The 14,622-nt window shown below is 41.0% G+C and overlaps 1 pseudogene; it reads right to left on the bottom strand.

The window, feature by feature from the left end:
- Positions 1 to 345: 345 nt before the first annotated feature.
- The window catches only part of LOC137760580 (bridging integrator 3 pseudogene), a 101,442-nt pseudogene continuing 87,165 nt past the window's right edge, over positions 346 to 14,622 (bottom strand).

Raw genomic sequence — 14,622 nt, 5'->3', positions numbered from 1 at the left:
CTTTGAACAGTTTGGAAATAAGAAAGTCCCTGGGGTTTGCTACACTGCTTACCTGTGTCTCCTGGCTCTTGCTATTGGGTGGGGAGACAGCAGCCTGCTTGGGGTTCCTGGTGCCAAGCTCATTCCAAAGGGCTGGTGAGGCAGAGCGGGAGCCGCCTCTGTCTCCAACCTGCCAGGTACCATACTTCTCCCAAGGGAGGGCCTTCTGCTAGGCTGACATCTGAACCTGAACTTGAAAAGGGCAAAGGCTCAAGAGGCTGACTGGTGTCCTAGGAATCTTCTGAGGGGAACAGGGATTTAGTCATCAGCCACAATAGAGAGGCTCTGGGCTCCCTCAGTTTGGTCTCATTCTCCCACCCCTGCTGCCCAGACTTCATGCAGGTGTCCAGGCTGGTCAAGATGTTGGGTCAAGTCTCCAAAGATCTTATGCGTTTCCTGACCTGCTCTTGGATGAGGGACTCAAAGCTGAGATGGAAGGAGTGGAGTTGGCTGTTGTAGAACCTCAGCGGCTCATCCAGGAGCTGTTTGTTCTCGGCTCCAAGGTCATCCCATACAAGCCACAGCTCTTCTGGGCAGCACCGGCCCTGCCTTCTCCTTTTCCTCGTACTTCTCCACCTTGGCCTGCAATCACCTATAGTCCTAGTATATAGGAAGGCTGCTTCCCACCACCTTCTCACCACCATGTTGAGATTCTGGAAGACACTGCCAAACTTTTTCAGGGTTCAATAATGGTCTTTCAGATCTGGTTCACTTTTTCCTGGTTGAAGGTATCCATCCACTTCATGACCATGTCCAGGGTGGTCACCATGTTCAGTAAGTCCTGGTCTTGCTGGCAGAGGGGATTAGAGAGTAAGTCTAAGGACATCTTCACAGCAGATTTGATGACCAGGTCAGCACTGGGACTCTTCTTCTTCATGTCCTTTCGCAGCCTCCTGGTCTGCTCTTCCAGCTGCTTCAGTTTTCTATACTTCCTTTCACAGTCTCTCTCCACTGCTGACCAATCTTGGAAGGAATTCAGCTCATGTTCATGAACATGGCCCTGCTGCCAGGATCTTCAGCTGCAACTCGGTCCTCCTTTTTTTTTTTTTTTTTAAGGAGACTTGTTTTACTTAGAGTGGAAAATTCTGCCAGGGACAAAGTCAACACAACCATATGTATGGAACACAAATATATGTATGGAACATTACATATACAAAGGATGCTTGTAGGGTTGTAGCAATGCAGAAGTAAGAAGTTAGGAGCAGGGAAGAATTATTCCCTACAGGTTTCAGAGGGAGCATGGCCCTGACTTGATTTTAAACTTCTGGCCTTCAGAACTGTGACACAATAAACTTCAATAGTTTCAAGCCACCTAGTTTGTGATGTTCTGTGATGGCAACCCTAGGAAATGAATACATATCCTCTGTGCAAACTATTGCCGAGCATGTTAGAGCTTCTCTCAGAAGAATGTTCCTCTCTGTTGCTGGAGGTGCTCAAACACAAGTAGGAAGACTACTCAGTGGTGATGTTGTTGAGGAATTTAAATTATTACTTATTTTTAAGAGTCCCACGTAAACCAGATTCTATGATCTTAGGATACGAAGAGCTTGGAGGGGAATGATTCTGGCATTACATTACAACATTTGGAGGTGACTCTGATGAGTATTACCAGGACAGTTAGATTTTTCTAAATTGGCCCAGTCTTATAAGCTACAGTCACCAATTAGAAAAATATTTTTTTAATTAAATTTATTTATTCATTTATTTTTGGCTGCATTGGGTCTTCGTTGCTGCACGCGGACTTTCTCTAGCTGTGGTGAGTGGGGGCTACTCTTTGTTGCAGTGTGCGGTCTTCCCACTGAGGTGGCTTCTCTTGTTGTGGAGCACGGGCTCTAGGCACGCAGGCTTAAGTAGTTGTGGCACGTGGGCTCAGTAGTTGTGGCTTGCGGGCTCTAGAGCACAGGCTCAGTAGTTTTGGCGCACGGGCTTAGTTGCTCTGCAGCATGTGGTATCTTCCTGGACCAGGGATCGAATCCGTGTCCCCTGCATTGGCAGGTGGATTCTTAACCACTGCACCACCAGGGAGGCCCAGAAAAAGACTTTTTTAAAGTGCTGTTAAGGTCTTTCTCAATGATTTATCCACTTTCAAAGACTGTTTGCCCTCCATGTGCGCTGTGGATTTAATTGCTTTGTCTATATCTTGCCATTTTTCAGACCTAGGAGTGAAAATGTGTTTCAGGTGTGAAATACTGTCTTGAACTAAGAAAGCAGGAGTGATTAAGACTCACCCAAGGCCTCCAACAGAGCCCCAAACTCCTCACCTCCTCTTAGAATTTAAGTATTAAATGCCTAAGACTGTGGAAACCACCAAACCTACAAATGATTGAGTTATTTGTAGTGAGGTGGATGGACCTAGAGTCTGTCATACAGAGTGAAGTCAGAGTGAAGTAAGTCAGAAGGAGAAAAACAAATAAATACCGTATGCTAACACATATATATGGAATCTAAAAAAAAAAAAAAAAAAAAAAAAAAAAAGGTTCTGAAGAACCTGGGGCAGGACAGGAATAAAGACGCAGATGTAGAGAATGGACTTGAGGACACGGGAAGTGGGAAGGGTAAGCTGGGACGAAGCGAGAGAGTGGCATGGACATATATATACACTACCAAATGTAAAATCGATAGCTAGTGGGAAGCAGCCACATAGCACAGGGAGATCAGCTCAGTGCTTTGTGACCACCTAGAGGGGTGGGATAGGGAGGGTGGGAGGGAGAGGCAAGAGGGAGGAGATATGGGGATATATGTATATGTATAGCTGATTCACTTTGTTATAAAGCAGAAACTAACACACCATTGTAAAGCAATTATACTGCAATAAAGATGTCAAAAATAAATAAATAAAAAGCAAATTAAAAAAAAAAATTGTACGCATTTCAAAGGTCTCCGGCCTATGTTCCTTGTTGGAAATGGAGCCTCCTGCCTTTTTATTGTTAAAGGAGTCTCAGTTTCTTTCTTGAGATTATCCCCCATTATTGGATATTGATTTATTATTTTCATAAAATTGCAAATGGGAGCCTGTTGCCTGAGACCAGTCATAAATTATAAAAATGTGTTCAGCTCCTCTGTAGGGACTGATCTTCTTACGGGGAGAATTACCCAGAACTAAATTTAACTGCTTTGTATACGTTTGCGAGAAGGTTTGATGTCCCTGGCCCTCTAATAAGGAAGGGAAAGTAGAAAGGGGCTAACATTTTCTAACAACCTACTAGGGACCAAATTCTTTGCATGGTACTTAATTTAATGCTCTTAACACAATGAAGCACAATCACCATCTGCTTTGATAGAAGATAAAATAGAGGCACAGAATGATGAAAGACTTTCCCCAGGCTAGTGAAGGAGCAGAGCCAGAGTCAAACCTAACTTTGTCTGCCTCTGAAGTTAAACCTCTTTCAAATTACTGCATTGCCATTCTAAAGTGGAATAGTAATATCTCAGCTAGGGGTGGATGGGGTGGTTTTTATTAATATCAACCTAAACCTTGTGCTCTTCAAGTTCTGACAGATTTGCTCCAAGGAGCCATTAAGAAAGGACACTGATCCAAAGGCTATAAATTAACACGTTCTTCATACACAGCTATAAGCAGCTATTTAAAACCTGGGTAATATCTTCCTAAAAATACGTATCAGTTGTCTGGGTATTTATGCCCTATCACTCTTGGTTTTCCATCCTTGACTCCATTAATAGAATTTTCCTTAATTCCTTTTCTCTTTTTATGGCTTTGCAAGAGGTTAATTTGCAGGCAAAACTGCTAATTTTACAGTTGCTTTCCGCTTCGTCAGCATGAGACTGACTGAGGAGTTATTAATAGAAGAATAGGATTCCCTTTTCATCCTTTTGCTATTGACTGTTGTAGGAGGTGGGAAAAACTCCATTACTTAATAACATTTGTTCTTCTTGAAAGGTCATCCTTCCAGCCTTTCAGTTTCCACTAAAGTATAGCAGTTTCAGCAGCCACTTTCTCTTCCTGAAGGGATTCTGGAATTCCTCCAGGTTATACAGTTGGCATAAAGCTGTCTTTGAGATCCTCCTTGGGAATGGGGTCCAGCTGGGAAATTCTCTCGGTATTTCTGTGCATTATCCAAATAGTAATTTCTAGCCACAATTATTTTTAAATGTGCCAGTCACCTACATTCCTGAAAAGGATGTTGAATTTGGGATATATTAGTTGAGAATTGTATTTGGCTGCTCATAGCAGAGAATAGAAATAATAGTGGCATAAACAAGAAAAATTTATTTTTCACATAAAATATGTTTTAAAATAGACATTCAGGATTGGTATGGTGACCTCACATTGTCATCAGAGACCCAAGCTCCTTCTGCCTTTCAATTTTATTGTCACTACCATGTAGTTTCCATCCTCACAGCTGACCCATGGTCTCAGATAGCCACTGGACCCATGACTATAAATTTATGATTCTAATCAGGAATCAGGACATAGAGTGAAGGGCAAAAGGGACAGATTAGCTGTCTCTCCATCACTTACGGGACTTTCCCATAGGTCCTCCCAACAGATTCTGTTTATATCTCAAGCTGTAAGGGAGACTGGGAACCATACATAGTCTTTTATCTGGGCACACTGCTGCCTCCATAGTAACTAGGGTTATCTTGCTAAGAAGAAAGGGTAGGACAATATTAGAGAGGCAAATAGCATGTCTGCTACATGGAACAAAGAGAATGACTAAATAAAATTAAGCCAATAAACCCTTACTAAGCACCTATTTCACGTCTGGAGATGAAACAGAAAGTTTAGATTAATTCCTTTAAGGAACAAAAACTTAGATACATTATATACCTCATGTCTTCTTAGCCTAGAATGTTTTTTCCTTCCTTGTTCACCTGGAAAATTTGTATTAATTATTCAAGGCTGTTCTCCAATATCACCTGCCCTGCTGTCTGATGCTTCCTTGGAAGATTCTTCCCAGGAAGAATTCATCAATTGCCAATTACTCAGCTCTGTCCCTATAGCACCTTATCCTTCACTCTACTTCACCACTTAATTCCTCAGAGGCAGTATGCTGAAGTAAGGATAATATGAGAAGTAGGAAATGTTGACTTCAACTCCCAGGTCTGTTGCTTACTAGCATTGAGACAGATGCTTTTGTCCTTTGAGCTACAGTTTTCCTGCTGTAGAAGAGAGAACGCTAAATTCCACTTCAGGGACTTTTGTGAAGATTAAATGAGATTTCTTAGGAAATACTATCCAAAAGAAATTTATATCAGTTATGTCAAAATTAAATAAAACTGATGTGAAAGTCCAAAGCATTTTTAAAAATAGAAAAGGTTACTACAAAATAGTAAGTTTTAATTCCCTGGTAATTTTAATGATTCTAAATCTATATGGACTTAAGATAACCTCAAAATAATGTAAAGCAAAAAAATGACAGTGAAACTTCAGATAGAAAGAGATAAACCTATGACCTATTAGAATATTATAACACAATTATCTGTGAAAAATTAAGCACAAAGGTCAGTAAAGATCTAGAAAATTTGAACAACACAACTAACATGTTTGATTTAATGAATATCTATCTATCTATCTATCTATCTATCTATCTATCTATCTATCTATCTATCTATATCAGTCTCGAATCAATGTCAGAGAACACACATCCTATTTAAACACATGCAGACTCTTCACGAAAAACTGTCCTAGGCCATAATGCAATCTCAACCGATTTCAAAGAATTGTCATCATACAGACCATCCTCTCTGACCATAATGTAACTAATGCAGTGAAAAGTTACTCACAAAAATATAATTAAATACAATATAAAATTGGAAATTTTAAAATTTACTTTTAATGCCAACCCCAGTTAAATAAAATTCTCTACCTACTCTCCAACATCTTCACAGCAGAACTGATTAGAGAAAAACCAAAACCCTGCTGATTGGTCTCATTTTACATTCATGACCATTAAACTCAAGCAGAACATTAAGACTGCTTGGTATTCATGCTAATTTCACTCATCCTCCTACTCTCTTATGTAACTACTCTACACCTTTTTCTCTTTCCCCAAACCACGACACCTACTCCCATACTTCCTCTCAGCTTAGACCTTGCTTACTATTTCCCTCAGAAGAAAGAAGCAATCAGAAGATAACTTTAACAAGCTCACATCAGAAAATATATTCACCTGTTTCTTCTTTAGCTTTTCTTATGACGCACAAACTCTTCATGTACCCTATGGACTTCAACCCCTCCACTTTTACACCAAGTCCCACTTTCTGTCACCCACTCAAGAATAGCTCCAGCACTTCTCCACTTTATTTCCTATGTCACAAATTTTCATAATCACATAGACATGTAAATTTTCCCATCTTATAAAGAGAACATATTTTCCTCCATGTACTTCCCTCTCCCCTTTTACAGAAAAAAATCCTTACGGTGGCTGTGAGAATGCATCTGGTGACCTCCAACTACAGGGAGTGTAAATGACCAAGAACCCAATTGCTATGCCCTAAAATCTACCTCTACCCTTGCACCAAGGCCATGTTTCACTCAAGCGACTTAGTCAGTGGCCAAGTATAGCAGGAACACTAAAGCAGGTACGTTTATTTCACTAAATAAGACTCCTCTGATGCCTTTGGCTACAACTCTCTGATAGCCTTGTGGAAATGTCCTTTAGCCACATGGTAGTCTATGACATGTCCATCCAAACTTCAGTCCCTTTCTCCCTCATGAAAGTCAGACTTACAAGCAGTTGAAGGACTATCCCAATCTTTTTAAGCTCTCTCCCCACTTTCTCTAACACAGGTATGTTTCCTAATAAAATCCTTGTACATTTTATTTCATCTGGGAATCTGCTTCTCAGAGGATTCAAACTAATTCACTCCTCCAAAGAGTTTACTTTCCTCAGTCTCCAATTCCTCTACTCTCACTTTGTCTTGAATCCATTCTAATCAAGTTTTGGAGCCACAACTCCATCGAAACTGTTCTTGTCAGCAAATTCCAAGATTGCTCAATTGAAAGATTAAACTTCTCCATATTTTAGTTGCTCTACCTGCAGTATTTGATACAGTTCATCCCTCCCTCTTCTTCAAGCTGAAAGGCTGACAGGATATACTATACTGTAACTTGTTCATTCAACTGCTACTCACCCTCTCCATTTAGATGTTTTATAGGTATCTCTGATTTAACCAGCCCAAAACTGGGGATTTGATGATCTTCCCTCCAAATATTCCTTCTCTCTTAATCTTCTTCAATCTGTAAATGAACACTCCATCTTGAAAGAGGGGACGTTACTACATATCCTATGGACATTGAAAGGTTAAGGAGTAATACTATGGACAATTCTATGAACACAAATGTGATAACCAAGATGAAATAGACCAATAATTTGAAAGACACAATTTTCCAAAACTCACACAAGAAGAAACAGACAATCAGAATAGGCCTATATCTACTAAGGAAATTGAGTTTGGCTAAAGCTGGTCTTTGTCTTCTCTATATTAGTGAATCAACACTTCAAACAATTGCTTACTTTCTTCCCTGAAAAACAGTTTCTGGTTATTGCTGTGGCCAATATTAATATTTTTATTGAGTAATCAATATTCCATTTATTGAGTGTTTTCTATGAGCTATTATGTTGTGCTAGTTGCTTTTGATATATACTTTTTACTTCTTTTAACAACCATCCCCATTTAATGGATGAGAAAATTGTAGCTTAGTGAAATTTAGTTGTTTGTCCATTGCCCAACAGTTAGCTGAATGGATGACCTGGGATTTTAAAACACCTGTCTGACTCCAAAGCCTGTGGTTTCTCTATAGCTCCATGCTAGTGCATAAGAAGGTGCCCTAGAACCTACGAATCAATGAGATATCACTGTCCATTCACTAAAGGGTTAATATTTTTGCCTGCTCCTGTTCTAGCTTCTTGGAAGAAGATGTTGGGTCTTTACCTCTACAACATCTACCATGAAGCTCAACCTGAGCATTTGATCTCCTGCTAGTATGCTTTCTGATACATACTGGAAAATAAAAGTAGGAAGCCAGGCATGGTTTAGTCATACTTGTTAAACTTTTATGGTACCAGTCAGAAATGATGTTGACCTTAAAATTATGATTTAGAAGCACACATTCTGAAAAAGAACACAGTTCAATAAGAACAAAACCAGTAAGACCTGGGAGAGGCTTCTGAGAGCCCACAGATGATACGAAGCATAAACAGCTGCTATATGATATATTATTGCCTCTGGCATTCACTATTTATGGTGCAACTGTAAGGTGGTACAGTTTTTCCCTGTACACATGTTTTTCAAGAGAGAAGGAGGGAAATCATGCATTTTTTTTGTAGTTTCAAGGGGGCAAGAGAGAGGAAGTGGTTTGGGAGGGACAGAAAATATGGTCCACCCACTTCTGCTATCCATTGCCTGCTTTCCAAGCATGTGAACTGAAGTGTAAGAAGTCTGGTAAACTGGAAAGTTAGAGTTGTTACAGACAGATCTGCCTTTGATATCATTTCTTTACCACATTTTTATTGAGGTAAAATATAAATAACAAGATTTACCATTTCAGCATTTTGAAGTGTACAGTTCAGTGGCATTAAGTACATTCACAATGTTGTGCAACCATTACCACTATCTAGTTCCATAATTTTTCTTTACCATAAATGGAAACCACATATATGTTAGTAGTCACTTCCTATTTCCTCCTTCCCCCAGCTCCTTGCAACTAATAACCTCCTCTCTGCCTCTACAGATTTTCCTATTCTGAAGGTTTTACATAATAAACCTACATAAGGGGGCAAAAGACCTATACACCAACAACTATAAGATGCTAATAAAAGGAATCAAAGACGACACAAATAGATGAAGAGATATACCATGTTCTTGGACTGGAAGAATCAATATTGTGAAAATGACTATACTACCCAAAGCAATCCACAGATTCAATACAATCCCTATCAAATTACCAAAGCCATTTTTCACAAAACTAAAACAGAAAATTTTACAATTTGTATGGAAACACAAAAGACCCCGAATAGCAAAAGCAGTCTTGAGAAAGAAAAATGGAGCTGGAGGAATCAGGCTCCCTGACTTCGGACTACACTACAAAGCTACAGTAATCAAGACAGGATGATACTGGCACAAAAACAGAAATATAGATCAATGGAACAGGATAGAAAGCTCAGAGATAAACCCACACACATATGGTCACCTAATCTATGACAAAGGAGGCAAGAATATACAATGGAGAAAAGACAGCTTCTTCAATAAGTGGTGATGGGAAAACTGGACAGCTATATGTAAAAGAATAAAATTAGAATACATCATAACACCATACACAAAAATAAACTCAAAATGGATTAAAGACCTGAATGTAAGGTCAGATACTATAACACTCTTAGAGGAAAACATAGGCAGAACACTCTTTGACATAAATCGCAGCAGGATTTTTTTGACTGCCTAGAGTAATAAAAATGAAAACAAAAGTAAACAAATGGGACCTAATTAAATTTAAAAGCATTTGCACAGCAAAGGAAACCATAAACAAGACAAAAAGACAACCCTCAGAATGGGAGAAAATATTTGCAAACGAAGCAACTGACAAAGGTTTAATCTCCAAAATTTACAAGAAGCTCATGCAGCTCAATATCAAAAAAACAAACAACATCAGAAATTGGGCAGAAGACCTAAATAGACATTTCTCCAAAGAAGACATACAGATGGCCAACAAACACATGAAAAGATGCTCAACATCACTAATTATTAGAGAAATGCAATCAAAACTACAATGAGGTATCACCTCACACCAGTCAGAATGACCATCATTAAAAAATCTACAAACAGGGGAGAGACCTTCAAGATGGCAGAGGAGTAAGACATGGAGATCACCTTCGTCCCCACAAACACATGACAAATACATCTACATGTGAAACAACTCCTACAGAACACTGACTGGACCCTGGCAGAAGACCTCAGACTTCCCCAAAGGCAAGAAACTCCCCAAGTGCCTGGCCATGTGGCTGACAGAGTCTGGGTGTTCCAGCCAGGAGTCAGGCCTGTGCCTCTGAGGTGGGAGAGCAGAGTTCATGACATTAGTCCACCAGAGACCTCCTACCTCCACGTAGTATCAAATGGCAAAAGCTCTCCCAGAGATCTCCATCTCAACACTAAGACCCAGTTCCACTCAAGGAACAGCAACATACAGTGCTGGACACCCTATGCCAAACAACTAGCAAGACAGGAACACAACCTGACCCAGTAGCAGAGAGGCTGCACGAAATCATAATAAGGTCATAGACACCCCAAAACACACCACCAGACACTGTCCTGCCCACAAGAAAGACAAGATCCAGCCTCATCCACCAGAACACAGGCACTGGTCCCCTCCACCTGGAAGCCTACACAAGCCCCTGAACCAACCTTAGCCACTGGGGGCAGACAACAAAAACAACAGAAACTACGAACCTGCAGCCTGAGAAAAAGGAGACCCCCAAACACAGTAACTTAAGCAAAATGAGAAGACAGAGAAACACACAGCAGATGAAGGAGCAAGGTAAAAACCCACCAGACCTAACACATGAAGAGGAAATAGGCAGTCAACCTGAAAAAGGATTCAGAGTAATGACAGTAAAGATGATCCAAAATCTCGAAATAGAATGGAGAAAATACAAGAAACGTTTATAAGGATCTAGAAGAACTAAAGAGCAAACAATGACGAACAACACAATAAATGAAATTTAAAATTCCCTAGAAGGAATCAACAGCAGAATAACTGAGGCAGAAGAATGGATAAGTGACCAGGAAGATAAAAGAGTGGAAATAACTACTACAGAGCAGAATAAAGAAAAAAGAGTAAAAAGAATTGAGGACAGTCTCAGAGACTTCTGGGACAACATTAAACACACCAATATTCGAATTATAGGGGTCTCGGAAGACGAGGAAAAGAAAGGGACTGAGCAAGTATTTGAAGAGATTATAGTTGAAAACTTCCCTAATATGGGAAAGGAAATAGTCCATCAAATCCAGAAAGGGCAGAGAGTCCCATACAAGATAAATCCAAGGAGAAACACAACAAGACACATATTAATCAAACTACCAAAAATTCAATACAAAGAAAAAATATTAAAAGCAGCAAGGGAAAAACAACAAATAACACACAGGGGAATCCCCATAAGGTTAACAGCTGATCTTTCAGCAGAAACTCTGCAAGCCAGAAGGGAGTGGCAGTACATATTTAAAGTGATGAAAGGGAAAAAACTACAACCAAGATTACTCTACCAAGCAAGGATTGCATTCAGATTTGACAGAGAAATTAAAATCTTTACAGACAAGCAAGAGCTAAGAGAATTCAGAACCACCAAACAAGCTTTACAACAAATGCTAAAGGAACTTCTCTAGGCAGGAAACACAAGAAAAGGAAAAGACCTACAATAATAAACCCAAAACAATTAAGAAAATGGTAATAGGAACATAAATATCGATAATTACCTTAAATGTAAATGGGTTAAATGCCCCAACCAAAAGACACAGACTGGCTGAATGGATACAAAAACAAGACCTGTATATATGCTGTCTACAGGAGACCCACTTCAGACCTAGGGACACATACAGACTAAAAGTGAGGGGATGGAAAAAGATATGCCATGCAAATGGAAATCAAACAAAGCTGGAGTAGCAATTCTCATATCAGACACAATAGACTTTAAAATAAAGACTATTACAAGAGACAAAGAAAGACACTACAAAATGATCAAGGGAGGGAGGAGCTTCAAGATGGCGGAAGAGTAAGACATAGAGATCACCTTCCTCCCCACAAATACATCAGAAATACATCTACATGTGGAACAACTCCTACAGAACACCTACTGAATGCTGGCAGAAGACCTCAGACCTCCCAAAAGGCAAGAAACTCCCCACGTACCTGGGTAGGGTACAAGAAAAAAGAAAAAACAGAGACAAAGAATAGGAACGGGACCTGCACCAGTGGGAGGGAGCTGTGAAGGAGGAAAGGTTTCCACACACTAGGAAGCCCCTTTACGGGTGGAGACTGTGGGTGGCGGAGGGGGCAAAGCTTCAGAGCCACAGAGGACAGCGCAGCCACAGGGGTACGGAGGGCAAAGCGGAGAGATCCCCGCACAGAGGATCAGTGCTGACCAGCACTCACCAGCCCGGGAGGCTTCTCTGCTCACCTGCCAGGACGGGTGGGGGCTGGGATCTGAGGCTCTGGCTTCAGTCGGATCCCAGGGAGAGGACTGGGGTTGGCTGCGTGAACACAGCCTGAAGGGACTAGTGCACCACAGCTAGCCGGGAGAGAGTCTGGGAAAAGGTCTAGAGCTGCCAAAGAGTCAAGAGACTTTTTCTTACCTCTTTGTTTCCTGGTGTGCAGGGAGAGGGGATTCAGAGCATCGCCTAAACCAGCTCCAGAAACTGGCGTGAGCCGCAGCTATCAGCGCGGAACCCAGAGACGGGCATGAGACGCTAAGGCTGCTGCTGCAGCCACCAAGAAGACTGAGTGCAAGCACAGGTCACTATCCACACCTCCCCTCCTGGAAGCTTGTGCAGCCCGCCACTGCCAGGGTCCTGTGATCCAGGGACAAATTCCCCGGGAGAATGCACGGCACGCCTCAGGCTGGTGCAACGTCACTCTGGCCTCTGCCGCTGCAGGCTCGCCCTGCATTCCGTACCCCTCCCCCCCCCCCCCGGCCTGAGTGAGCCAGAGCCCATGAAGCAGCTGCTCCTTTAACCCCGTCCTGTGTGAGCGAAGAACAGACGCCCTCAGCCGACCTACACGCAGAGGCATGTCCAAATCCAAAGCTGAACCCTGGGAGCTGTGCGAACAAAGAAAAGAAAGGGAAATTTTTCCCAGCATCCTTAGGAGCAGCGGATTAAATCACCACAATCAACTTGATGTACCCTGCATCTGTGGAATACCTGAATAGACAACGAATCATCCCAAATTGAGGAGCTGGACTTTGGGAGCAGGATATATATATCTTTTCCCCTTTCTTTCTTTTTGTGAGTGTGTATGTGTCTGCTTCTGTATGTGATTTTGTCTGTATAGCTTTGTTTTTACCATTTGTCCTAGGGTTCTGTCTGTCCATTTTTATTCTTTTTATTACTTAAAAAAATTTATTGTCCTTAATAAATATTTTTTTATTTTTTATTTTAATAGCTTTATTTTATTTTATTTTATCTTCTTCTTTCTTTCTTTCTTTTTTTTCTCCCTTATATTCTGAGCCGAGTGGAGGACAGGTGCTTAGTGCTCCAGCCAGGCGTCAGGGCTGTCCCACTGAGGTAGGAGAGCCAAGTTCAGGACACTGGCCCACATGAGACCTCCCAGCTCCATGTAATATCAAACGGTGAAAATCTCCCAGAGATCTCCATCGCAACGCCAAGACCCAGCTCCACTCAACCACCAACAAGCGACAGTGCAGGACACACTATGCCAAACAACTAGCAAAACAGGTACACAGCACAATCCATTAGCAAAGAGGCTGCCTAAAATCATAATAAGGCCACAGACACCCCAAAACACACCACCACACATGGAACTGCCCACCAGATAGACAAGATCCAGCCTCATCCACCAGAACACAGGCACTAGTCCCCTCCACCAGGAAGATTACACAACCCACTGAACCAACCTTAGCCACTGGGGACAGACACCAAAAACAACAGAAACTATGAACCTGCAGCCTGTGAAAAGGAGACCCCAAACACAGTAAGTTAAGCAAAATGAGAAGACAGAGAAACACACAGCAGATGAAGGAGCAAGGCAAAAACCCACCAGACCTAACAAATGAAGAGGAAATAGGCAGTCTACCTGAAAAAGGATTCAGAGTAATGACAGTAAAGATGATCCAAAATCTTGAAATAGAATGGAGAAAATACAAGAAATGTTTAACAAGGACTTAGAAGAACTAAAGAGCAAACAAACAGAGATGAACAACACAATAAATGAAATTTAAAATTCGCTAGAAGGGATCAATAGCAGAATAACTGAGGCAGAAGAATGGATAAGTGACCTGGAAGATAAAATAGTGGAAATAACTACTGCAGAGCAGAATAAAGAAAAAAGAATGAAAAGAATTGAGGACAGTCTCAGAGACTTCTGGGACAACATTAAACACACCAACATTCGAATTATAGGGGTCCCAGAAGAAGAAGAGAAAAAGAAAGGGACTGAGAAAATATTGGAAGAGATTGTAGTTGAAAACTTCCCTAATGTGGGAAAGGAAATAGTTAATCAAGTCCAGGAAGCACAAAGAGTCCCATACAGGATAAATCCAAGGAGAAACACGCCAAGACACATATTAATCAAACTATCAGAAATTAAATATAAAGAAAACATATTAAAAGCAGCAAGGGAAAAACAAAAAATAACACACAAGGGAATCCCCATAAGGTTAACAGCTGATCTTTCAGCAGAAACTCTGCAAGCCAGAATGGAGTGGCAGGACATATTTAAAGTGATGAAGGAGAAAAACCTACAACCAAGATTACTCTAACCAGCAAGGATCTCGTTCAGATTTGATGGAGAAATTAAAACCTTTACAGACAAGCAAAAGCTGAGAGAGCTCAGCACCACCAAACCAGCTTTACAACAAATGCTAAAGGAACTTCTCTAGGCAAGAAGCACAA

Source organism: Eschrichtius robustus, chromosome 3 (assembly GCF_028021215.1).
Source record: "Eschrichtius robustus isolate mEscRob2 chromosome 3, mEscRob2.pri, whole genome shotgun sequence".
NCBI lineage: Eukaryota > Metazoa > Chordata > Mammalia > Artiodactyla > Eschrichtiidae > Eschrichtius > Eschrichtius robustus.
Note: the sequence above shows the minus strand (reverse complement) of the source record. Positions and strands in the feature narration are given on the sequence as shown.